Source organism: Adiantum capillus-veneris, chromosome 27, assembly GCF_014529385.1.
Source record: "Adiantum capillus-veneris isolate H3 chromosome 27, ASM1452938v2, whole genome shotgun sequence".
NCBI lineage: Eukaryota > Viridiplantae > Streptophyta > Polypodiopsida > Polypodiales > Pteridaceae > Adiantum > Adiantum capillus-veneris.
The window spans coordinates 63,274,833-63,300,413 of NC_140957.1; positions in this window are offsets into that span (position 1 = coordinate 63,274,833).

The window sequence follows — 25,581 nt, forward strand, 5'->3', positions numbered from 1 at the left end:
CGTGGAAATCGAAGAGGATTGGTTGGACTTTGACACACCTCTACGATACCCTATTGAGTTAAATAGTGCCTATGGAAACGTGCTATATAACGCCTTATTGGACACGGGTGCTAAATATAATCTGCTATCCTATGGGGTGTGGTGTCAGTTAGGGAAGCCACCTCTATCTGAGAGTATTATCCAAGTCAAGGGTGTCAACAAGAAAAAAACTACGGTTTTTGGAATCTGGCACACTTCTGTCAGTTATGACAATGGAATTGTAGCTCAAGACTTTTTGGTCATGCCTACTGGAACTATGGAGGGTAATATAAACCTAGGACGCACGTGGATGATAGCCACCAAATGCACTATTGATTGGGGGACTAGGGGTGTCACAACGCAAAAACCAACTCTTATCCCTACCACTCAAGCCATAGTCCCGGAGATACTGCCTAAGGAAATAAAACCCAAGACATTGCATGTCCAGGAGGTTGAACCATACGTCCCCATAGCCCAACTCTCTAGATCTTCAACTGATGTAGTTGAAAGAAAGCTTAAGACACACAAGAACCATCCTAATATAACAAAGAAAGCATACAAGTGGGTCCCTAAAGCTTCTTTGTAACCATGGCTGATGCTAAAAAACGGAAGCCTTGTAAGAAACGTCCCACTCGCTCCAAGAAATGTAAGAAAACGTGGCGCTGGATTCCTAAACGACTATTAAAAGCCCAAGGATACTATAAAGGAAATGATCAAATCTGGGTGCCCAAACGTAAATTGTACTCTTACCTGTCACCTGGCCCATGTAAACCCAATCCTGTGGCTCCAAAACAAATTGAAAATCGTGGAAAGGAAAAAATCACGGAATGTGACACACCTGCTCCAGAGCTAGTTTGGGTACACAGAAAGAACGATTTGTTCCACCTAGCTCAGGAACAGGAAAAGCAAATGAAGCTTCTTGCTCTTCATGTAGTTCCTATACGGAAATAGAAGCTTCGACACAACCTCCACCTACCATTGTACATATCCATACAAGCAAGAAAGAGTTTGCACCTCCCGTTGTAGATTCACCACCTCCAACAATGTTGCAAATAAAATCATGGGAGAGTACCTTACCACCCTTGCAACTAGATGAAACACATAGGGTGATCAAAAACTATTGGTTAAAGCCTTTACCCATAACAACTTGGAACAATTGGTTTCAATAGGTGACGACATCATTCCAAAAGGTATGATCTACCCAAGGAAGGGGGGAGTGTTTGCTGACATCCGTCATTCACTTGCTTCCCTCTCAACCTTCCTCCCTGACCTCTCAATCTCCAATCTTAGGGAATGTATATATAAAGCCTTATACTCACAAAAACAAGATAAAAAAGTAAAAGAGCAAGAGCCATAACACAAAATAATAAAAACAAATTATGCACAAGAACACGACCCTTGTAATATTTGCACTCTAACCATCATCTATTTGCGTGTACAGATATGGCTAGTACGCTAGAGTCATCCACTCCTGCCTTGGGTGAGAGGTACCCTCGTTACTTTTCACAAATGTTTCACATGGTCTTTCCAGTGCTTGCATGTGAATGGGATTTGATAGGTACGCTAGCATGTGAGAGGAATTTTGAGGAGTTAGAATGGCTGATACGTCTCTTGACCACGTCTGATCCATACTTAGTAGAGAGCGTTTCTCCCATTGCACAAGCCTACCCTTTTGACCAAGATGACTATAGGCGTCTAGTGACCTTCTTAGTAAACATGGGCACCTATGATGAAGAAGAAAATTTACATAACTACACGGATGGCACATATGGTCTCATGGATGATGACTTTGTTTATCTCGACGACGAGGATAGGGGTTTAGCCTTAGGGTTTCCCCCCAACCTCTACAATATCCTATTCCCTTGACTCTTTAGGGGGAGTGCAAATAATTAGGTTAGGGTTCCTTATGTTTTTTGTTGTGTTCAATAAGTGTTGGTACCTTTTCCCACTAATGTGCCTCCTGGAGGTATTCCTTTTGTTTCCTAGTGTGTACAGGAGCGTGTTGCTATTGATAGGATTTGGACCTTCATGGAACCTTTCTCTCGTTCACACTTCAAATCAAGTGCGGCCATCAACACAAACATGTGTTTTATGTCCATTAGCATTGCCCTTATCTTTTTGCATCCATGTTTGTCTGCTTTGATTGTAATTGGTAGCATAATATTCAGCGCATTTGCTTAGTTCAATGTAATGTTTTGTCATAATCACTTGTCTAGGTTTAAAAATCAAGCAGTCCGACTAAGCTAGTTTGACCAAGCTAGGTATTAGAAATCTTCTCTTAATACCATGGGGAATGCCTTCCTAATAAGCAATGGTTACTTAGGTTCTTAATCCGATTTAGGCAGCATTGTGTGAAATGTACTAGGGCTTTCTAGTGGGCTTAACCCTATTGACCTTTAGCTTAAGTATTATAAAGGGAGTTTACTAATGTGATGAGCCTGGGGAGGGTAACAGTGTTATATGACCCCCCAAAGTTACAAAATTAAAATGCTGAAAATGAACAAACAAAAAATCAAAGTGCCACAATGTAAAATTTTAAGCTGGAAGAGAAATCCCTGCTTAAATTGGTACTTCACTCACATGTATCGCCTATGGTACTAGAGCCCAAGAGGTTCCCAGTGTGGGCGCTTTTCCTTGAAAAGCAAAAAACCCAAGGCATACAAAATAAGCACACACATCAAAATTGAATCAATGTGAAAAGACTTTGGGGGGTCAAAGAAAAGGTAATCAGTCAGGCGATGATTTCATGAGAAATTCCTTTTATCGTAGCTTAACTACAAGGTCTTCTAGGTATAGCCTCTAGTCAGCCCTCGAACATCAAATACTTGGCTCTCGCGATTAAACAACTTAATTGACCAGAAAAAATTGAGAAGTTACCCATAATAGTCGAACTCTAGTGCCTTTTGACCGTTAAATTAGCGACCCCGGACTTGTTTAATTTTTTACCTTTACATCTGTTTATGCATTTGATTATATTGCAATTTAATGCTTATTGCTGACAAATTGTCTAAAATTCTGTTACCAATCAATTTGCCTGTCTAAAATTGCATATGATTTTTAATTGTATATGAGAATGCAATTACTGCGGCAATGTTGTTTGATTTTGCAGTGATTGAAGAAGGCTACGCACATCCATGTCGACTGCTCTTCCATCTCGACGAACGAGCTTCAACTGGATAGCTTCCGAGGACGGAATCTACATCAGGAAGGGGGGCATGTTAACCCTCATGGCACACGGACACCCTATGATCTATAAACGTTGTATTGTTTAGAGTCAGGCACCGGGCTTGTCGGACCAATAGAAACAGGGTAAGGGTGATCGCCGATGACAGGCGCACTCTAACTGGAATATTGAAGGAGTTAGTTGGCTAAGTATGGGCGCCCAAGTGTGAATGGGGTGATCTCATATAAAAGCCACTAAACCTAATTTTTACTCATTCTCTCATTGTGCAATAGAAGCCGCTCTTGCTCCATCTCCACCTTCTCCTTCACCATCTCCTTGTGTGTGTGTGTGTGTGTGTGTGTGTGTGTGTGTGTGTGTGTGTGTGTGTGTGTACGTGTGAGAGAGAGTGTGAGAGGGTGTGTGTGTGATCAAGCGTTGCGGCGGCACGACGGCAGCGAGGCGGTTGAGCGCGGCGTAGCGGCGTCTCCCTCTTCTTCGCGGCGCGGGAATCCTTCATTCGCAACTACGCAGGAAGGTGAGTGACACACCATTCTTCCTTGTGAGCTTGTCTGTTGTATGACTGTGTGCTAGGAGCCTTTGTGGATCACACACGGTGCGTAGCAAGTCCCTAGCCGTGACACAGCCCATGTAAACCTTCCCTATAATGGGTAACTTAAGATCAAACTGATGCAAAGATATCATCACAGGCCTCATCACCAAGGAAAGCGCTCCTCCAAGAGACGACCCGCTACTCTTCAATTTTTGGCATTGTCCATTATCACTTGTACTACATTTTGGACACCAACTTGATGAATTGTTTTTGTGATTATATCAGCTATAAAGCTCCTTGACTTTATCTCACCCGAGCTGTCAACCGATTTAATAAAGCACTCCCCTCGAGGACTGAATAGCATCAGATTAATCAACAGCCTACATTGGACATTTGACCATCCATCACTGACTATAGTGCATCCTGTTTGATCAATTGATTTCAAGATCAATCTATCAACTTCTTTTTGGGTGTCTACAAAGCATTTATTCAAAAATGTTGTGCGCATTTGATGATATGATGGAGGGGAAAAACCAGCTCCATACTCACCGATCTTCTTCAATGCATGCTTCCACGACTCTCGTGTAACCATCAACACAGAACCGCCTGTAAAATAGATAGCTTGTGCAAGCGTAGATTGTGCCTCTTCAAGAGTAGTTGATTGAAAGCTTTGCTTTAGACTTACTTGCCTCATTCTATGCATTTCAAACTTGTACTCGGGTGATCCGTATTGAGTGCTAGGTTTTTTTTTTTTGTGTGTGTGTTGGCCGGCATGGAGGCAGCACTGCCTTGTGTTGAGGCAGCACTGCCTTGGTGCTCTGAAGCATAACAGCTTGGAGTCGGTATTCTAGGTTTCCTTGCATTGGCTACACCTCCTAACAACTCTCTCAAGCGTTTTGTAGCACTCTCATGACCTACACCATTACATCTGCCTCCATTAGACCTATTAGTTGTTCCATTTCCTGATCAAAGGAAGTGTTTCCTAATACGAGGTGCACCTCTTGATTTTTCTTTGCCACATAATTTGCAAAGCCAATCTATAAATGATCTTACATTCTTAGCAAATTTCCACTCAGGCCCTGACACCTTACCACCGATGGCCTTGCGCTTTCCTTTATTGGAAGCTCCATTGTTTGATACTTCACCACCAGTCAATGGGCGACTAGAAGTAGCTGCATTGATGTTTTGAGAGCAAGCATTGGCATCCATGACAAGTTCACAAGCCACCTATACATTCATATAATCGTAAAAATATTAGGTTTTTGAAAAAAGTATCTAATTTAACAATTGTATAATAAAGTAAAATAATATACATATAAACATAAAGCAAAAAGAAGTGAAAATTTGATTTCATCAATAGAAATGGGCAGACAAGTATGCCAGTGTAGTGATCAGGAACACTCCATTCCAACCATAGAAATGAACCCCAAGCGTTTGCACCATCTAACCCTTCACAAGGATGCTCCCTATCCAAACATGTTTCCAGACGGAAAGACACCCGAGGAAGGTAACTAAATATAACAAACAACTACGTCAGTGCAGTGATAAGAAGCACTCCATTCCAACCATATGAGCTCCAAACACTTGCACCATCTAAACCCTTCACGAGGATGCTCACTACCCACATCTATTTTCAGGCGGATAGACACCCAGGGGAGGTAACTAAACGTGATAGACAAGTACATCGGTGTAGTGATAAGGAGCGCTCCATTCCAGCTATAGAAATGAGCTCCAAGCACCAACACCACCAAACCCCTTCACGAGGATGCTTCCTATCCAAACCTATTTCTAGGAAGCCAAGGGAGGTAACTATACGTGACAAAACAATACGTAGGTGTAGTGATAAGGAGCGCTCCATTCCAGCCATAGAAATGATCCCCAAGCACTTGCACCACCTATACCCTCCACAAGGATGCTCCCTATCAAAACCTATTTCCAAGCGGATAGACACCCAAGGGGAAGTAAGTTGTAACTGTTCATGATGTTAAAACATATAAGAATCAAAGCTATGTGAATGAAAACCAAAACCTTAACTAAGCCAACAAGTGTGCCAAAATAGACGGATGCAAGGATGGGACATCGTTTATATAGCCACCTCCAGAAATGGGGAGCAACAGGAGGATATAGCCGACCCCTCGAGCGTGAGAGAATGCCGTCGGGCTAACAGGAAGGGCCGGTTTTAGCAGGTGCTTGTGAATTTGATGTTATTAACACTCTCATGGAGTGTTAATAACATGAGTTATTACCACTTTGCACTTCACGTAAAGATGTGAATGAAATCCCTACAAAGGGATTTCGATGTTGCTTTAACACTAGTGTGAAATAATCCCAAGAGACCTTCAATTACAAACTGTCATAACCAGTAAATGCTTGTAGTTAGAAGACCCTAAATAACATGAAAAACAACAAATAGCTTTATGGCCATAGCAATACACAAGATCTGCTAGTCTTTCCTCGCTTTGCCCTTTGCCTACCCCACCATGCTAGTCTTTCCACATCACAGCTGTTAGCGCCCACCATCCCCTAGCTTGGCATGTGCAGGTACCAGCATTTAGCCCACCCAACGACATGCATGCAGACTCACCCCCACACCCATGACAAAGTACTATGCAACCATTTAATGACTCATGCGAGGGCTCATGCAGCCACCTTTCACCCACACACACTTCTTTTTCCAAACTTTGTGTTTGATGATTATATGGTAGCTTACATCCACCAGTTGCAGCAAACAAAATTCAACTCTACCCCTCCCTCTTTGATCTCACTCATCCAGTGACTCTCCGGAGGATCTCTCTCTCTGTCTTCCTGTCTACCAACTCTCCCCATCATCCAACCCCATCTACCATGCAGTAGCCTCAAATGGCTTGTCTCAAACACCCCCAAACCACTCCATAACAGCTACCAGTAGAAAAAAGGGGAGGGGCAATAGCCGCAAATCTCTCTCTCTCTCTCTCTCTCTCTCTCTCTCTCTCTCTCTCTCTCTCTCTCTCTCTCTCTCTCTCTCTCTCTCTCTCTCTCTCTCTCTCTCTCTCTCTCTCTCTCTCTCTCTCTCTCTCTCTCCCCCCCCCCCCCCCCCCCCCCCCCCCCCGCGGCCTCCTCAAAGTTCAATTTCCCAACTTCTTACAATTGGAAGGGCTAAATTTTTCATTTATGTGCTATAATCTAGAGGGTTTGAGTCATAAGTGGTTTTAAAAATTGATGGGATTACCCCTAGATGAAAGCAGAATACTTTTTCTTGTGACCAGCTCTTCCTCTACGTACCAGATATTATATCTGCTCAAGTTTCATAATGCATGGGTTAATTTTTGGGTGGGACATCTCTACCAGATAGTACTCTTTATTTGCAAACAAGCAATGAGTGGAAGAGTCACATACGCTCACCTGATGTTATAGTCTCTAAAGTCACAATGTTGTGGCAAAGAAGTTGGAGAATTTTGTGTGATGCTTAAATTTCACATGTCATGGAAAGGCGGCTCTAGTTGAGGGACAAAACATACTTAGAAGGATTGCTTTTCCGATGGGGCCCATGATCATAACATACCCACGGTGGTAACATATTGTTTTTCAATAGTGCAAGAAGTTCAAACACACACACACACACACACACACACACACACACTCTCATCACCCAACATATCAACTTAATGGAGGGGGCAGGGATTTTATCTCAGTAGGATTTTTGTTATTGATGAAGATGTTCGAGTAGTGTGGCTTATTGGTGTGAATGCTACTTTTTGTAAAGGCCTTGACAACTTATATGAGGAGGTCTTTTGAGAATCAATGACAAGTTGGATGGTAAAAAGACATATGCAAAAGTTGTGATTAGTTTAAATATATTATTCCTATGAATGACTCAATTATGTAGATCGGTGCTATGGCTCATGTTCAATTGTAAGGTTGGCGTATTTCAATATAATTAAAATTTTATGCTGTTAGCTTACTTATTACGGGCACATCACAATCATTAGCATTTTTTAAAAATGTATAGGATCCTTAGAGTTGAACTTTTCAATTTTCAGTCTGTCATGTCTTTTGCATCAGTTATTTATGTTATTTATAATTTTGCTATCTATAAAGTTGGAAAGGTAGACCAAATGTTTTTAGTTGGATGCCCTGTCAATCTAAGAAAACAATATCAAGCCTTCTTATAGCTCTTTTAACATTGAACTTTCTGGAAATTGATAATGAACATGCACAAAAGTATATAGCTATGTTTTGCATGGACTATTGGAGTGGAATGGATAACAACCTACTATGTGTACTTGTTCATTTTTGTGAAGCTCAATTTTTTGTGGAAGCCCAAGGATGTTTGCCAGTAACTAGCCAAGCCATGAAACCTGTTGTACAAGTCCCATTAGACATGGAAATGTTCTCCTGGATGTCATGCTAGAGTTATAGGGGGCAATAGTTGTTTGCTTTTAAGATTGTAAGTGCAATTTAGTCAAGTTGCCTTTAGTAGTACTGGTTTGGGAGTGGTTAACATGGGCAAGATGATTTTTAAAGAGCATGACTATTAAGCTTGTATTTGGTTGATTTTCCAAGTGTTTTGAGTTTTCTCTATATGACCAAATAACATTATATACTCATGTCAAACAAGTTTTCTACACATCGAGTGCAGGCAATCCGAGGTCTTCCATTGTTGTGTAAAGATACGCCTCGTCATCTACCAAAAATAGATGATGTTCTCAGCCAACTACTCCTTGCATATGTAATCCACATCATGGACCTTACTTTTTGCAGCTCATAAACTATTCACCTTTTCCCCTTACTACATGGACACCATCAAGAACAAACATCATGAGATAGAAGCAGCCAAATAAGTCCTCCTCTTATTTTGGTTTTCTTTTATTTTTACAAATGCCAATCCAAAAAATGGAGGTGATAATATAGTAGTGACATTGTATCGGATTTAGAATGAAATCCTTCATTTTTGCCAAATCAAATATTTAGAATAGTCAGTAGTTTATTATACTTAGCTAGTTGAGAATGCTACTTCTCTTGTAGATTCCATTCCAAGAGACCCATAGAATGTCATCACTTTGCTTACCACCTATTTCTTTGTATAAAGTCTAGGTACATAATTTCTCAATGTATTTTATCAGTATACATCTACCAACAGCATTTGAGTTCTCTTTGATGAGTCACTTCTCTCTATAGGTCCAAATGTAATCTATAATGCACCATCCTAGCGCTTATTCTACTTCCTTCATGTTTGATAAATGCTAATTTTATTTTATTTATTTTAAGTGACTTTCTCTGTAGATATACCTAAGGGGCTACACTCAAGAAATTTTGCAACGAGGGAGAATATGTTGGACACTTTTAGAACGCATTGAGGCTCTTTAGTACTTCGTCTTTATACAAACACTTTTGCATGGCTCTTATGAGCTGTGAAATAAACCCTCTAACATCGTGTCACTGACTTGTACTTGCACTCACTAAGTACTCTTGAGGACACTTAATCTTTCAAGCTATAAAGCTACTCAATGAGCTTAGGTAATTTGGGATGATCAACAACACTTTGTACGTACTTTACTATTCTAGCCTACACCAATTTGGTATCAACAAGGAAGTAGATGTTTTTTCTTTTATGCCTTGCATAGTCCATTGGTCACGTGCACATAGATTTGCTGATTTAGGCAGTGTGTACATGCTCATCCCGTTTTATAGGTTCGCCAATTTAGGCAAGACCAATTAACCGTGTAGAACCGTCGATTAGGTAGCACACCAAAAAATAACAAATTCACTAGTTTAAACAATATCAATGTAAATTCGTCAGTTTAGGCAGCTCTACTGCAAATTTGCCGATCTAGGCAGCATGATTGATTAGTGTCGATTCGTCGATTTAGGCAACAATGATTACAAAATCATGCTGCAGTGGATGGCAACCACTGCCCCTAATATGATTTTGTTATCCAAATATATATAGAATATAAGTGATTTTGGATTAGACTAGGATTTGGATTTGGTTTATGATGATTAGTTGTCGACACTATTTATGGAATTGGACTCAAAATTTATGAGAATTGATTATTGACGAATGCGTGTGACAAATGATATCGTGATCCATTAGGATATGACATGCACTGCTTATTCTCGTGCCAACAATGGGATACTAGAATGTGGAGTATGTGGATGACGACAGGCATAAGCAGCAAATTCATTCGTTTAAATTTTAAGAGTTTTATTTTTTATACATGATTTTAACCATTATTTTTTACAAGTATGGTATACAAATTTTTAACTTAGCAACTGAGGACAATTGCTTTACTAACAGAGAGGTATGTAATGAAAATGAAAATATATTTATTTATTACAGCTGGCAGGTGGCAAAAGCATAAGCAATCAATGGACTATGTGAAAGCATGGCATATTTATGAATATCTTATTATTAAAGTGCTCTTTATAGCTATGGTCATTGTACATCCGAGCGGATGGTCTGTAATCATTTTGAGCATTCAAGAAAACTATAATTAGATAAGTGCAAGAGAAAAATGCTCACTCTTGCACATGGGAAGATTACACCTAGTGTCTATGTTCTTCTTCTCTCTTCTCTTCTCTCCTCTCTCACCGTGTCGGTGGTGCACCTGTACGTGCTATCATGCTTTCTCCCACTCTCTAGATCTCTCTCAAATCGTGTATAGCTTCAATTATGTACTTGTGTGATTCTCCAAGTATGTATATCAATTGATTTTATCGTCAACAACATACTATCTTTTATTTTTGTAGGCACCATGTACAATTTTCCCCTGTGTAAGAGTGAGCATTTTTCTGTTACACGTATTTATTTATAAATTTCTTGAATGCTCAAAATGAAAACAGACTGTCCGTCTAAACATAATAATGACCATAGCTCATATAGAGCACTTAAATAATGAAATGTCCATAAATGTGCTATCCTTTCCCATAGTCCATAGTTCATTTATGCTTTTCAGTACAAGAGGTTGTGTGCACTTGTGACGTTTTTAGCGACGGAAATACATTGGGTTTTTATACTCCCTGGCGTCGCTAAAGACGGTCGCTATGGGAACATCGCTATATATGCGTCTCTATTTGTGTCGCTATATAGCGATTCAAAGAGCAATGTAGATAGTGACGATTGCAAGCTTCCTATAGCGACACTCATAACGATGTTGTGAAGCCTTATATAGCGACGCCCGAGAGTAAAAAATTTTGAGTGGTAGGACATTACCCATCAACCATATTGAATGTTTCAATAATAGATTGAATGCCCTACCACCCATCAACCATATTGAATGTTTCAATAATAGAGTAAACCTAAATGAATCCAAGATAAGCCCAGATTCACCTTTGAAAGAAAGTGCAAGGTATAGACCCAAAATAGTCACCCACAAGACAATATAACCACTAACTCCATCATGCATAGTATTGTTTGCAAAATAAAGATACAAAACTGACAAAAGTAAAGTAAATCAATGACAATTTTACACATCATAGGCAAAATCACTTGATTGTTAAGCTTTGCAAATGTAATAGTTACAACACCATTGTCATTATTAAGAAAAAATACATGGTTTTCCAACAGTTACAAAAAGATGTTGTTGGGAAACAAGCAAATTGAAACACCTCTACAGCGATGTCACCCAAGAGCGTTGAAAGAGAACTACAAGACACCAAAAGCTTTGAAAAATCCCTTTGAAACACCACAAGTCCAGCAAGAGTAGTCCCCTTCGAAATTTACTGGCGTCGCCCACCCAAGAGACTATGTCCATAGGAGCAAAACCCTGCCAAAGCATGGATTTACAGCACACGCCGACCAATGCATATGAAGACAAGGGCCTCCCCTTTCACCATTGAACATCACAAACCCACAACTTCAACATCAATTCCACAATTCATACATACATGCCCTCCAAATCTGTCTGCACACAATTTCACTAGGCTGCCATTGCCATAACCACTAGTCATAACCTAAAGAGCACGCACTTTAAAGCTTGAGAGAAAGCTTGAAAAATGACTGGCGAGAAATCTGAAGATGACCAAATTTGAATCTACATGCCGCTACATGCAAAATTGATGCGAACAGGGAGCTGTCCCGGTACAACTACGCGTAGAGTAGGCAAGGCGGGGGCAAAAACTGCAACAGAAACCTTCAAGGAGGTACAACGAGCTCAAACCTGCAATTTTTTGGAGTTTGGCTGAACTTTTTTAAGTTGTACATGATTTTAAGTTATATACAAGTCTCACTTCAAAAAACTCACTCACGGGCACTTACATCAGCCCGACAACTGTCACTAGACTAGCGACTTGCAGTGCATGTACATGTGCTTGCTAAAGCAAGCTAAAAAACCCACACACACTTTTGACATCGGGAGTCATGTCCATATGTACAAATTTACAAAAAAACGGGGTGTCAGAAATGCGTCCAACAACGTATACACGTCATCTCATTGTACATGCTATGACAAAAAGAAACTAATGCTATCTGGCTATGGTTAGACTGATGTCGTTTAATCAGACATCTCATTGCGTCCAAGCGGCGTATCTGTCGGATTCTACAAAAAAAAAACATTAAGACTTTCTGTAAGTATAAACATATAATTTACAAACCAATCTATTTTCTTAGCTTATCATTAAAATACAACAAATGTAAAAGAGTAAAGTGAAATACTAACCATGCCGCCGCGAGAACTCAGAATGTCCATCAGGGCATTTAAGCCCTTTCTGTCTACATACTCGCGCTCATACGCTGTGAGGTCACGTCCTGATCGACCACTGTTCAAAACATACAAAGAATCCATTATGTTAGAATTTAAAAGTACAAATAGATGTAATTACCAAACCTAAAGAGCAATGCAAAAACACTTACAAGACCGGCCTCAAATGATGCCCACCCATCGCTCCCCAAGTGGTGCAAGCTCCCTACCTCTACTCGCGCTTTGATTGCCTCCTTTTGTTGCTTCCACTTGTCAGGATTCTCACACACTGCTCGCTTTGCATTCATCCAATCTTCTTTAGCCAGCCAATCTGGTCTATTCTACCCATGCTTTATTGTTTTTTCTACTTTAGAACGCTTGTGCTTGCAGTATTCGCGCATTCGAACCTTCATTAGGTCTTCATTGAAGCGTTTATCCCGACTTGACACGGGAAACTCGTCATGCAGCATGTTGATGACTCTGTCTTTTAATTCACTTGGCACTTCACTCCAGGTGTTTAGTATGTAGTTTCTAAACACTTGAGAGCAAAGACCGCGCATGCGCGAGATCACCTTCTTGCCTTCGTCATCCAAGATGATGTCGACCGAGTATGGCAAGCCCTCTCACCTGTGACGGATGAACTTGGGTGTCTCGATAGGGGTCTCTAGCGGCGTCTCAATGGGGGTATGGACTCAGGTGTCTCCACTAGAGTTTGGGCCCTAAAGCGAGGAATGTTGACTAGGGTGACTCCAGAGGAGTAGCTAGTGGTGTGTAGCCAGGAACGGCCGATAGCCGCACAAAACCTGGTGTAGATGGAGATGTTGTGGCTGGTGTGGGGGTGGATAAAGAAGGGGAAGGTAAGGAGCCTCGTCGAACACGAGACGGTGTCGAGGCATTAGCGACAGCATCCCCACAGCAACCGCCACCGCTACCACTAGAGCGTCGGTGCCTAGACGAGTGTGAAGATCGTCTTGTCGACACCGAAGCTTCGGAGCGCGTCGAATGCTCCAAAACAAAGGGAGACACTGAAGGAGTGGACGTGATGATGCTTTAGAGTGATGACGCTCCTTGTACCACCTCCTCTGCTGGGGTGACAAAGAAGAAAGAAACTCATCATCATCCATACCTGCATTAAACACGTGAACATTTAATCTTAATATTAAATGGAGAAGAAAACATGGATAAGTTATAATCTATACTATAGATAATAGGGAGAGGGATTCTTGTGTAGAGAGAGAGAGAGGACTTATAAAGGGGGAGGGATTCCTGTGTAGAGAGATTCCTGTGAAGTTCTTGTGAATTTGTCTCCCATGTGCATTCTACGTATCTTGTAAAAGGATAAAACTCGTAGTGCGATGGAGACTGAGATTGCAATCGTGAAAGAGGTGATCTATCCCTGCTCATAGATGCAGCATCTATGAGCAAAGACGGATCACCTCCTTGTGATTGCAGCCTCAGTCTCCATCGCACTCGGAGCGCAGTGCTACGTAGGCATATCAGACTTTCACGACACATCGAGGAGTGTCCCTGCTTTTGAGAACATACCTGGAGCATACCTGGAGTGGAAGCAATGACGATTAAACACAATTTAAATTTCTCAAGTATAGCACTAATATAGACAGGAATGGACAAAAAGCCACATGAATACAATATGGCTTTAAGAGGTCTCTCTCTCATCCTCGCATAGCTCAACATAACTCCCTATGTCTATATAGAGCTCTTTGTTTAAGCATATGTCCTCCGTTTCATTTTGTAGATCCTCTGCATACACCCAATAGAGAGTAGTAGCTTGATGCTCATCTGGAACCACCTCAGCGGCTTCTGACTAAGCATCTTCTCTGATTTCCTCCATTGATGCCGTTGTGATTGGTACATGGTAGCCCTCATACGTCCGTGCACTACGAGGGGCTACCTCTATGATGTACCACAAGTTTAATGCAGACTTTGTAGGATGAAATATCACCTACCAGAGCCACATAACTTACATGAGAGCTTCCAAGCACATAACTTTTAAATTAGATTTTAACTATTTACATACTTAATTGTTCACAGTGCTCGGGTAGTACGAAAGTGTCTTTTAGGTCGGTCCATTTTTTAGTTGAATCCACCTCAAGGAAACCAGACTCTCCTCTGTGCACAGTAGTGTTGCAACCCTCCATGTTTATCTTGAACCATTGCACGTTGTCGAGGAATTTGCGGTCTTGCCAGGAAAGCACCGGGCTTATGGCTGAGAGAGTTTGTGAGAGAAATCAACAAAAACTATATGAAGGAGTTAAACCATAGATGCCATGAAGACTAGGGTTTGGAAAGAAGTGAAATCAAAGAAGACTCACTCTTTCTCTCTTGCATTCACACACACAAAGAAAGAACGCAAAAGAGAATGTCAAAACAATACGAAGATGAAAACATCAAGGCTATGGTCATATCGTATCATGGGTAATATGAAAGGGTTAATGGATGAGTTAATGGCATTCAATCTTGGCTGACCAAATAGGCTACGAATTGTTCTTTGGAATTGTAGTTTTGTGCTTACCATAATATATATTTTTTGTCTAGTGATTGGGATTAATTGTGTGTACAAATCCTCTTGGTTCATAGCAAGATAACTATGCTTACATCAAAAGAAAAATTATAGTCTATGAGAGGTAGTATGATGGGATCCGGTGATAGAAGTATTTCATTGAGCCTTTCAGGGCCGAAGAGAAACACTATACGTTGTTGAAAGTGTATTTTACGGCTAATCCATACGTTAATTCTAATAGATCGTACAGAGTGAAAGCGATAGAAATGATCATCATGTGGGTTATTCATCTAGGATAGTATGTGAGAAATGTAGATATGAGAGAAGTGAAGAGATGAGAAGTTTCCCTCCAAAGCCCTATTCTTGCCCGTAGGCAATAAGGATACTGCGGGGAGAGATGTACCTGTAGCAAGAGAACCTAGAGAGGATGAATTACTAAGAATGAGAGAGATAGGTTTGGTTAAGGAGATGAGATTAGATACATATATATATATATATATATATATATATATATATATATTGGATTAGAGGTGAAAATGAAAACAACAAGAAATCAAGAAAACATCAATGTAGAACACATCTTACTTGAAACCCTTCGGCACCATTATTGATGGGAGAGAGAAGAAGAGTGGATAATTACACTTTGATTGATACACCAAGTGCAAGACCTTCTTTGATTAGAGTTGATCTTCCAAGGTTAGCTTGTTGCAAGAATGGCTAGTCTCCCTCTAGGAGAAAGTGTAGGCTTGGGCTTATGTTAATGGCTAAGTACAATTAGGCATTACTACTCACTCCCTCAAGAATTCCTCTCATCAATGGCTTGAATGCTTGAGTTCCTTTTCAAGGAAGAAGAGGTCCCCTTTTATAGGTGAAGGGAGCCCCCAAAGGTTTACACAAGAAGAGAGGAGCCAGTGTGAATAGAAACTGGAAAAGTTGGAAATGAGCTGTCCCTGCATGATGTGGGCAGACTGGGGTCTAGTATTTTGATCATATCTCCTCAACTGTGGCTCCAAATAAAAAAGTAAAAATATGGGCAAAAACTTCAGCTCATTAGCTATGATTTTCATTTTAAAATCGTTTTCCAATTTGGATTGGAACCTTGTGTAAAAAATTCATCAAAATAGGGTCCATTTATGGCAGCAAAAGTCTTCATGTGATCTCCTTAGCCTAGACTTTCATTTAATTCCAAAGGACACCTCATGCCATATGAAAGCATGACATTTCTCCTTGACAAAGGTTTGTAATCATGCTTGCAATAATGCATTAAAATAAGTGTATCTTTGAAATCATTCCACCTAGTGTCCCACTAGGATTTGATTCTCTCCTAGTAGCTATTTAAAAAGAAATATAAGAAAAATATAAAAAATACATAGAATATATATATATATATTAGAGTTTACCCTAGATATAGGATCTAGTTAGGGTGTGAGATGATAATGAAATAGTAGAAATAAAGAATCAATGCTTTTTGCCCCAAGTTAAAGAGGCGGAGCTATTGATGTTTTTCCCATAGTATTTTCTGATGGTAAAGTAAGGATATGTTACCCTTGAGAAAAATAATAGGATGAGATAGATTATTATTGTACTTAAATATGCATATGTACACTATAGGAAATATAATTATGTATCTAAAAAAATACAAGATAGATCTTGTAGCATGCGTTCCCACTATGTACGTGTCACAGCACGACATCCACCCCCTCTAAACCTTCACATCCTCCGGTATGTGCCACATTGTCTCTTTGTAAGATTAGACCTCTTGTACATCTTCCTTGTCTTCTTCTTCGCTGGATGATTCCAGAGCTTCATGTTCACTTTGATCTTCACCTGTGTTTTTCTCTTCTTCCTCATCCATATCTTCTAGATCATTGTCTCCTCTTCTCTTAAACATCTTAATCCTTTTTCCTGCAATGGGAATCTTTACTTCTGTACCATCTAGTTCAGACAAGCTGTAAGTAGCATTTTCATGCACATGCTTTACAACATACGTTCCAAACCATCTTTTTGAGAACTTACGCATGACTGTGTGCTGGTTATCAAGGCTACTATCATACACTAAAACCCAATCACCTTTGTCAATTGCTTTGCTCCTGAGTCGATGTCGCTTATCAAAATAGTCCTTGTTTTTCAACCTTGCATTTTTGAGTCGTTCTTTTGCAGCTTCAATGTCTCCAGGTCTTCTCTCTAGCTTCCTTATACGCAGTGCAAGGAGATCTTCCCTACTAAGCCCCTCTTGCCAAGGTAGTACATTCCATGTGGGAATTGTATCCTCAATCGGCATCACTGGCTTTTGACCATGCATTAGCTCCGCAGGCATGTAGCCAGTTACTGAGCTATGTGTTGTACGATCAGCCCATAAAGCATATGGTAACAATTTTGGCCACTCACCAACTCTTCCTTCGCAAGCCTTGGCCAAAGCTTTGATGATAGGAGGATGCCCTCTTTCACTCTTTCCATTGCCTTCAGGGTTGTAAGCTGTAGTAAGAGAAAGCTTGATCCCTAATCTAGAAAAGAACTCCCTTGCTTCTTCGGCATCCAGTTCACCTCGATCTGCAATGATTTTTCCCACACAACCATAACGGCAAGTCACCTCATCAAGAAGGAATTTGCACACAGCTTCTGTGGTCTTAGCTCTTAATGCTCTTCCTTCAACCTGGTTAGTTAGGTCCTCTCGTGCAAGAACCAAGTATCTCATCTGCCAGAGTCCTAAAGGCATCGTGACTAGATCCACAACCCATTTATAGTGCATGGCTAGTGGATATGTAGGGTGCAATCCATCACGATGTCGAACATTTGAATACATTTGACAAGTTACACATGACTCTACAAACTTAGATACATCTTTATACATATCCTTCCACCAGCATTTTTCTTTCAACTTGGAGAAGGTTGCCCACACACCCCTGTGTCCAGCCCATAGACTCTCATGAAAGTCTTGCATGAGCTTTACTTGAGTCTCTTTTTTACATATAACCCGTTGTGGTGTAGCACCCTTTTGCTTAGGATGCTTCCACAAGTAACCATCCCTTAAAAAGTACCCATATGCTTTCCTGCGTATCCTCTTGAATTCTTGTTCAGACCAATCATCCTGTTTTGTTAGAGTACTCAAGTACCTTCCAATAGAAAGCCAATCACCTTCATAAAGATCTTTCAAGAACAATTCAAGTGAATTAGTCATGCAGACATTGTTACCTTTGACATGAGAGATAGAATAGAATTTTGTGCCTACATCATCTCCCTCATCAATCAGTTGTGACTCATCTTCATACCTTGCCCTTGATAGCATATCTGCCACTGTATTGTCTTTACCTGCAATGTGCTTAAACTCGGGATTTAACGACTTAATGTAGGCAATCCACCGCAACATAGCAATGTCTGGTGTTGAGCAGCTTGTAATCATCCCAAGAAGTGGTAGAAAATCTGTTTCTACAACCACACATGCACCAATTAGGTACTCTTTCCCACTTTTCAAGACTGTAACCATACCCCATAACTCTCTCTTTATCTGTGGATAGTTTCTTTGGCGAGCACTTAGTACCATTGCTCCAAATCTTACCACATACATGTGTCCTTCTTTGTCATCTTGCCCTATTGCCCATCCAATCCCTGTAGGACTGGTATCTACTGTCACAATCACTGGCCTTTGACACTCATAGTCTACCTTTCTCAAAGTCGTTGCTGACTGGAGTAACTCCTTTAGCTTTTTCATGGATTTTACATGTGCTTCTGTCCATTTAAACTTTTGATTCTTTCTAAGCAGCTGATAAAGAGGATCAGCTACATATGCATAATGTGGAATCCAAATAACATAGAAGACACATGCTCCCAGAACCTTCTAACCTCAATGATGCTAGTGCATGTTTCTTTCATTCTTTGGATGGCATCTACCTTTGATGGACAAGGTTTCCTACCATATGGCCCGCACATGTGCCCCACAATGAGCACTTCTTTGACACCAAACATAGACTTTTTCCCTGACAATGTAAGATTCACTTCTTCCAACCTATACAAAATTTTATCACAATCATTTATGTGATTTACCACAAACCTGCGACATCCCTTGAGATCCAAAGCTTCGTCTTTGTCACTTTCTTCACATCCTTTGACAGGCAAATCATCAATGAAAGGCATTGTGATTTGAGGAATAAAGTCACGTAAGACCTTATTCATCCCATTCATCATATGTGCAACCGAGTTGGTTGCTCCCTGTGGCAAGGTACACATCCTTACCAAACCCAAAGGTGTCCTCATGGTTGTCAAGTCTCTGCTTTCGATTGCAAGCTGAAATTGATCATACCCTGAGTAGAGATCCCCCATTGAGTAGATTGCCCTCCCTGCAAACGCCTCTGCAAATTCATCCACAATTGGACCTGTACCTACATTTCTAATTGTCACCTTGTTCACTGGTTGCATATCTTGGATGAAGCGTAGAGAACCATTCTTCTTTGGAACTGTGAACCACCTGTTTGAGTATGGAGCACAAGAAGGCTCCAAGATTCCCATTTTGATTTTCTCATTCAATAGCTCTACTAACTTTGGCAAATGAGCCTTTGGAACCGGAATAGGCCGCAGATTCCAAGGCAGATGAGGTATTGTGAAAATTACCATAGGAGCTACAATATAAGGATCAACACATCCTATCTCATGTGGCTCAAATGCAAAAGCCTTACCATGCTTTGAAAGCATTTCTTTAAAGCACTTTGTCTCCTCCTGTGTTAGAAACTCCTCGCAACCAATCTGCAACTCTTGAAAAGACTCCTTTGTGAAGGTATGCCCGATCTTTTTAGGATTCCGCAAACTTGGTTGTAAAGAAGCCTGTTCAATCTTTTCCCTGTTGTAGGGTGGTAAGGGTGAAGCTACTGGTTTCACCTTCTTTGCTACACTCTTGTATTTAGTTTCAACATGGACTTCTGGGCCAACTGTTTGGCTTTCTTTAAAGGCTTCTATTACTTGATACATTTCCATAGAGCAAACTTCCACAACTTCATTTTCAAGATGCAAACTAGACCTCATTATAGCATCAAGCTCACCCATAGTATCTACAAAAGAAACTTGTTCACACAAACCCAAAACATTTTCAGTAGGCTTTAGCAACCCACTCTTTTTCATGCCTATTTGTACATTATGCACATATTGCTTCTCATATCTCTTCAAATCTTCAAGTTTTGTAAAACATACTGATCCATTCCTTGTTACCAAGGAGCTCATCGAGAAAGTTTCACCTATTTTTGGATCAGGCGAGACCCTTTTTCTTTCTGTACCACTACAATCCCGCTTTACAATGGTACTTGGCCAAAACCCATCATTTCTCTATGATCATGAAACTCTTTGCTTACCTTTGGTAGAGGATGTTCTCTGAGGTTGTCACGATTTCTTTCATGGTTTACACAGACTGTGAGAAATTGGACAGCTCGTTTACCAACTTTGCTACGTATTCTAGCATATGCTGAACCATCATCCATTACCTTTGTTTCCATTCGAACTCCCACAATGTAGGGTTGTCCAAGGATGAAATGATATGAAGATGTATCCTGTACAAAGAAGTTTTGGTCAATCTTTACATCACCTATTGTTACCTTCACACCTGGACATGCTGCATACAATTCACCGGATGAATTGTTTGCCACTTTTACCATCCAGCCATGATCTGTGTCCATCGGCCATTTGCACTTGTTGTAGAGACTCTTTGACATTATGTTTATTTCTGAACCATGGTCAATCAAGGCAACAAATGGCTCTTCAAGATCACCTACCTTGACCAAAGTTTCTGTAGTAGCCCTTGCCCAATGACTTCGTGAATAGTAACTCCTAGGAATATCTTCAACTTCTTCATCATCATTTGAGAAATACACTTGCTTCACTCTCCCACTAGATTGGTAGCATCCTACCACAGCTCCATCATTCTCCTTATTTTGCAGTTGCATCCCTTGTGTCTTTGAGGTTTCCCCTTCAACCTATGGACGAGAAACTTCAGCAAGGGTTTGCCTCTTTCTCTTGATGATGTCAATGATCTCCTCATGGAATTCACGCTTTGCAATGCCAAGAACTTCTCCCAGAGTAAACTCAATCTTGCTATTCAAGATCCTTTCCTCCAAGACTTTCTTTAAATCTGTAGCAACCTCAATATCAGATTGTAGTTTATAAGTTGGGCCTTTTGTCTTACCTTTCATTGGCTCTTTCTTCTTTCCTGTTGTAGACTCCTCCATGAGTACTTCACGTGGAGATGCTCCTTGTGTTGAGGGTGTTTGAGAAGGCATTGAGTCGCTTCTTCCCCCACTTCTAGAAGCTCTTTTTGATGGTCCTTCATCAGCATTCTCACGTCTGCGCTTCTCTTCTGCAATTGCCTCATTTTGTTGGCATTTTGTAATGTAGGCATGCACTGACAATGAGTCCACTGGATCATTCCATCCTGTTTCTAAACGTATGCAATCACCTGCTTCATGTAGAATCTCTTTTGTAAGCTTTCCCTTTTTAGCTAATTGCATGACATTTGGCCAAATTTGACCATGATGGTCACTCACCTCTTCATCACAAAAATGTTCAAATTTTACTCCATAAGTAGCTGCCTCAACTGAAGAGGTGGCATGCTTGGTTGCCATATCTTCAACTAAGGTTTGCATTCCCCCCTTCCCAAAGTTAGTTCTCAAGGGTAGACCTGTCTCTCTTAAGTGGATTTTACCATCCTTAAAAAAGACAACATCTTTTGACAAATCATCACAATCCCTTCTTACATGGTCTGTACTATCACACCAAATACATCTATTAACAAACCCTTCTTTGGGCTGTTGTCTTTGCCTAGGAAGTGGCCCTGATGGTTGGCCTTTTTCTTCAAGCTTTGCAAACTTCACCTTCAAGTCACGCATTCCCTTCACAAGATCATCTAGCATGGACTCATCAAACTTAGGAGCGATAAAAGTAGGCTTTACCATTTTGTCAGAAGTTGAGGTGGAAGGACTTGTAGTGTTTACTACCATCTTGTCCCTTCTTCTTTGTCGTTTGGCAAGCAGTGAGACAGCACCTTCAACCTCATTCCAGTCCGTCTTTAGTCCTTGCTCGGCATCTTTATCTTCAAGAAGAAGCTCCAAATTTTCTTGAAACTCTTTACCTGCAGCTTGTAAGAAAAGATCTGTCTTCTCTGCATCTAGTGTGGCCCTTTCTGTCCTAGTGAGTTGTGCATAGCGCCGCTCAAATTCCCTAAGTAGCTCTGTTATTGATAGTCCTTGCTTTGGCTTGACTACCCATTCTAAGAATGTCCTTTTGGTCACTCTCTCCGAGTCCTCCATGAAATATTCCTCCTTTAAAGCTACTTTGAGTTCTTCCCAATTTCTCCCATGCCCATCTTTAATTGCCCTAACATGCTCCCTAATTTCTGGAGCAACAACTAGCTCAAAGCTTTGAATCATCTCACCTTCTGACACGCGATGCAGCTCCATTTCCTTCACATACTTGCGTAAGTACTTGGTTACATCTTTGCCATTGAACTGATCCATTCTGTTGACGACCACTTGTATGGCCTTCGTTGCTGAAATCTCCCTTCTTTCAGTAGCATGTTGTTGTTGCATGAACATTGCAAATGCTTGAAACATTTGCATTGTTGCTGGGTCAAAATGCATACCCTGTTGCTCAACATGATCACCCATGGTTATCCACAAACTCTCACCCTAGCAGATTCGCGTCGGGTTCACCAAAAATATGTTGAGGAATTTGCGGTCTTGCCAGGAAAGCATCGGGCTTATGGCTGTGAGAGTTTGTGAGAGAACTCATGTGCGCTCCTTGCCGCACTGTCGAAGCAAGGGACTTGCCAATACATCGTGTGCGAGCCACAAATGGCTCCAAGCACACAACAAGCCTAAACTAGCAAGCTCAAGAGAGCAAAGGGTGTGTCACTGATCGCTCTACGCTCGCCTTCGTGGTGGATTCCTCGTCGCGATGAAGAAGAAGCCGCAGTCGTGCCGCGCTCAACCGCTTCGCCGCCGTCGTGCCTTCGTAATGCTCAATCGCACACACACTCTCCCTCTCTCTCTCTCTCTCACACACACACACACACACACACACACACACACACACACACAAGGAGGTGAAGAAGAAGAAGATGGAGATGGAGATGGAGCAAGAGCACTCTTCTATTGCACAAATGAGAGAATGAGTAAAAATTAAGTTTAGTTGGCTTTTATATGAGCTCACCCCATTCACACTTGGGCGCCCATTCTTAGCCAACTAATGAATATTCCAGTTAGAGTGCACCTGTCATTGGCGATCACCCTTACCCTGTTCCTATTGGTCCGACAAGCCCGGTACCTGACTCTAAATAATACAACATTTATAGATCATAGGGTGTCCGTGTGCCGTGAGGGTTAACATGCCCCCCTTCCTGATGTAGATTCCGTCCTCGGAAGCTATTGAGTTGAAGCTGGTTCGTCGAGGTGGAAGAGCATTTGAGATGAATGTCCTTAGCCTTCTTCAGTCACTACAAAATCAAACAACATTGGCACAGTAATTGCATTCTCTTAAAAAGCATATGCAGTTTTAGGTAGACACATTGATTGGTAAAAGAATTTCAAACAATTTGTTAGCAATGAACATTAAATTGCAATGTAATCAAATGCATAAAAAGATGTAAAGGTGGAAAATTAAACAAGTCTGGGGTCGCTAAATTGACGGTCGAAAGGCACTAGAGATCGAATATTAATACCATGGGTAAGCTTCTTAATTATCTGTGGTCAATTAAGTTGTTTAATCGCGAGAGCCAAGTATTCATGTTCGAGGGCTGACTAGAGGCTATATCTAGAAGACCTTGTAGTTAAGCTATTATAAAAGGAATTTCTCATGAATCATCGCCTGACTGATTACTTTTTCTTTGACCCCCCAAAGTCTTTTCACATTGATTCAATTATGATGTGTGTGCTTATTTTGTATGCCTTGGGTTTTTTTCTTTTCAAGGAAAAGCTCCCACACTGGGAACCTCTAGGGCTCTAGTACCATAGGCGATACATGTGAGTGAAGTACCAATTTAAGCAGGGATTTCTCTTCCAGCTTAAAATTTTACATTGTGGCACTTTGATTTTTTGTTTGTTCATTTTCAGCATTTTAATTTTGTAACTTTGGGGGGTCATATAACACTGTTACCCTCCCCAGGCTCATCACATTAGTAAACTCCCTTTATAATACTTAAGCTAAAGGTCAATAGGGTTAAGCCCACTAGAAAGCCCTAGTACATTTCACACAATGCTGCCTAAATCGGATTAAGAACCTAAGTAACCATTGCTTATTAGGAAGGCATTCCCCATGGTATTAAGAGAAGATTTCTAATACCTAGCTTGGTCAAACTAGCTTAGTCGGACTGCTTGATTTTTAAACCTAGACAAGTGATTATGACAAAACATTACATTGAATTAAATGTTTGATACTAAGCCAATGCGCTGAATATTATGCTACCAATCACAATCAAAGCAGACAAACATGGATGCAAAAAGATAAGGGCAATGCTAATGGACAAGAAACACCTGTTTGTGTCGATGGTCGTGCTTGATTTGAAGAGTGAGTCGAGATAAAGATTCCATGAAGGTCCAAATCCTATCAATAGCAACACGCTCCTGTACACACTAGGAAACAAAAGGAATACCTCTAGGAGGCACATTAGTGGGAAAAGAGAACTTTGCTAATCACTCAACTCTCAAACAGAAACACTCCTATCGTACTAATCTTACCTACCCTCCATCACTCAAGTGATGAGGATCAAAGGTGTTTTATGGCATAGGTTTCTGTTTCACTGTACCAGATGTGACATGTGTAGGTCTGAGTCAATGTTTTGACTTTTAATGTGCATACTCGTTTGCTAATTGCTCTTGCTCTTTTTTTTTTTTGTGAGTATAAAGCTTTATATGTACATTCCCTAAGATTGGGAGATATAGAGGTCAGGGAGAAAGGTTGAGAGGGAAGCAAGTGAATAATGGATGTCCACAAACACTCCCCCCTTCCTTGGGTAGATCATACCATTTGAAATGAGCTTGTCACCCTTTGAAACCAATTGTTCCAGTTGGTAATAGGTGAGGATTTTTGCCAGTAGTTTTCTATTACCCTAGGTGCCTCGTCAAGCTGCAAGGGTGGTAAGGTACTCTCCCAGGATCGAACTTGAAGTGGTTCATCAGATGATTCTTGAACACTGGGAGGTGTGGATTCTTTTGTAGCTTCATGGAGGTCCACTACTATAGATGGAGGCTGTGTAGAATCCTTTACCTCTATGGATGTATTACATGAGGAGCTAGAAGCTTCATGGGACTCCCCCCTTCCTGAGCTAGGTGGAACAAATCGTTCTTTCTTTGGTACCCAAACTAGCTCAGGAGCGGGTGTGTAGTATTCTGTGATTTTTTTCTTTCCACGATCATTGATTCGTTTTGGAGCTACGGGATTGGGCTCACTTGGGTCAGGTGATAGGTAAGAGCACAATCTACGTTTTGGCACCCAGATTTGATCATTTCCTTGATAGTAGCCTTGGGCTTCCAATAGTCGTTTAGGGATCCATCGCAACATTTTCTTACTTTTCTTGGAGCGAGTGGTACTTCGCTACATAGGCTTCTATTTTTTAGCACTAGCTATGGTCACTAAAGAAGCTTTAGGGACCCACTTGTATGTTTTCTTCTTTACATTAGGATAAGTCTTGTCGGAAGCGATA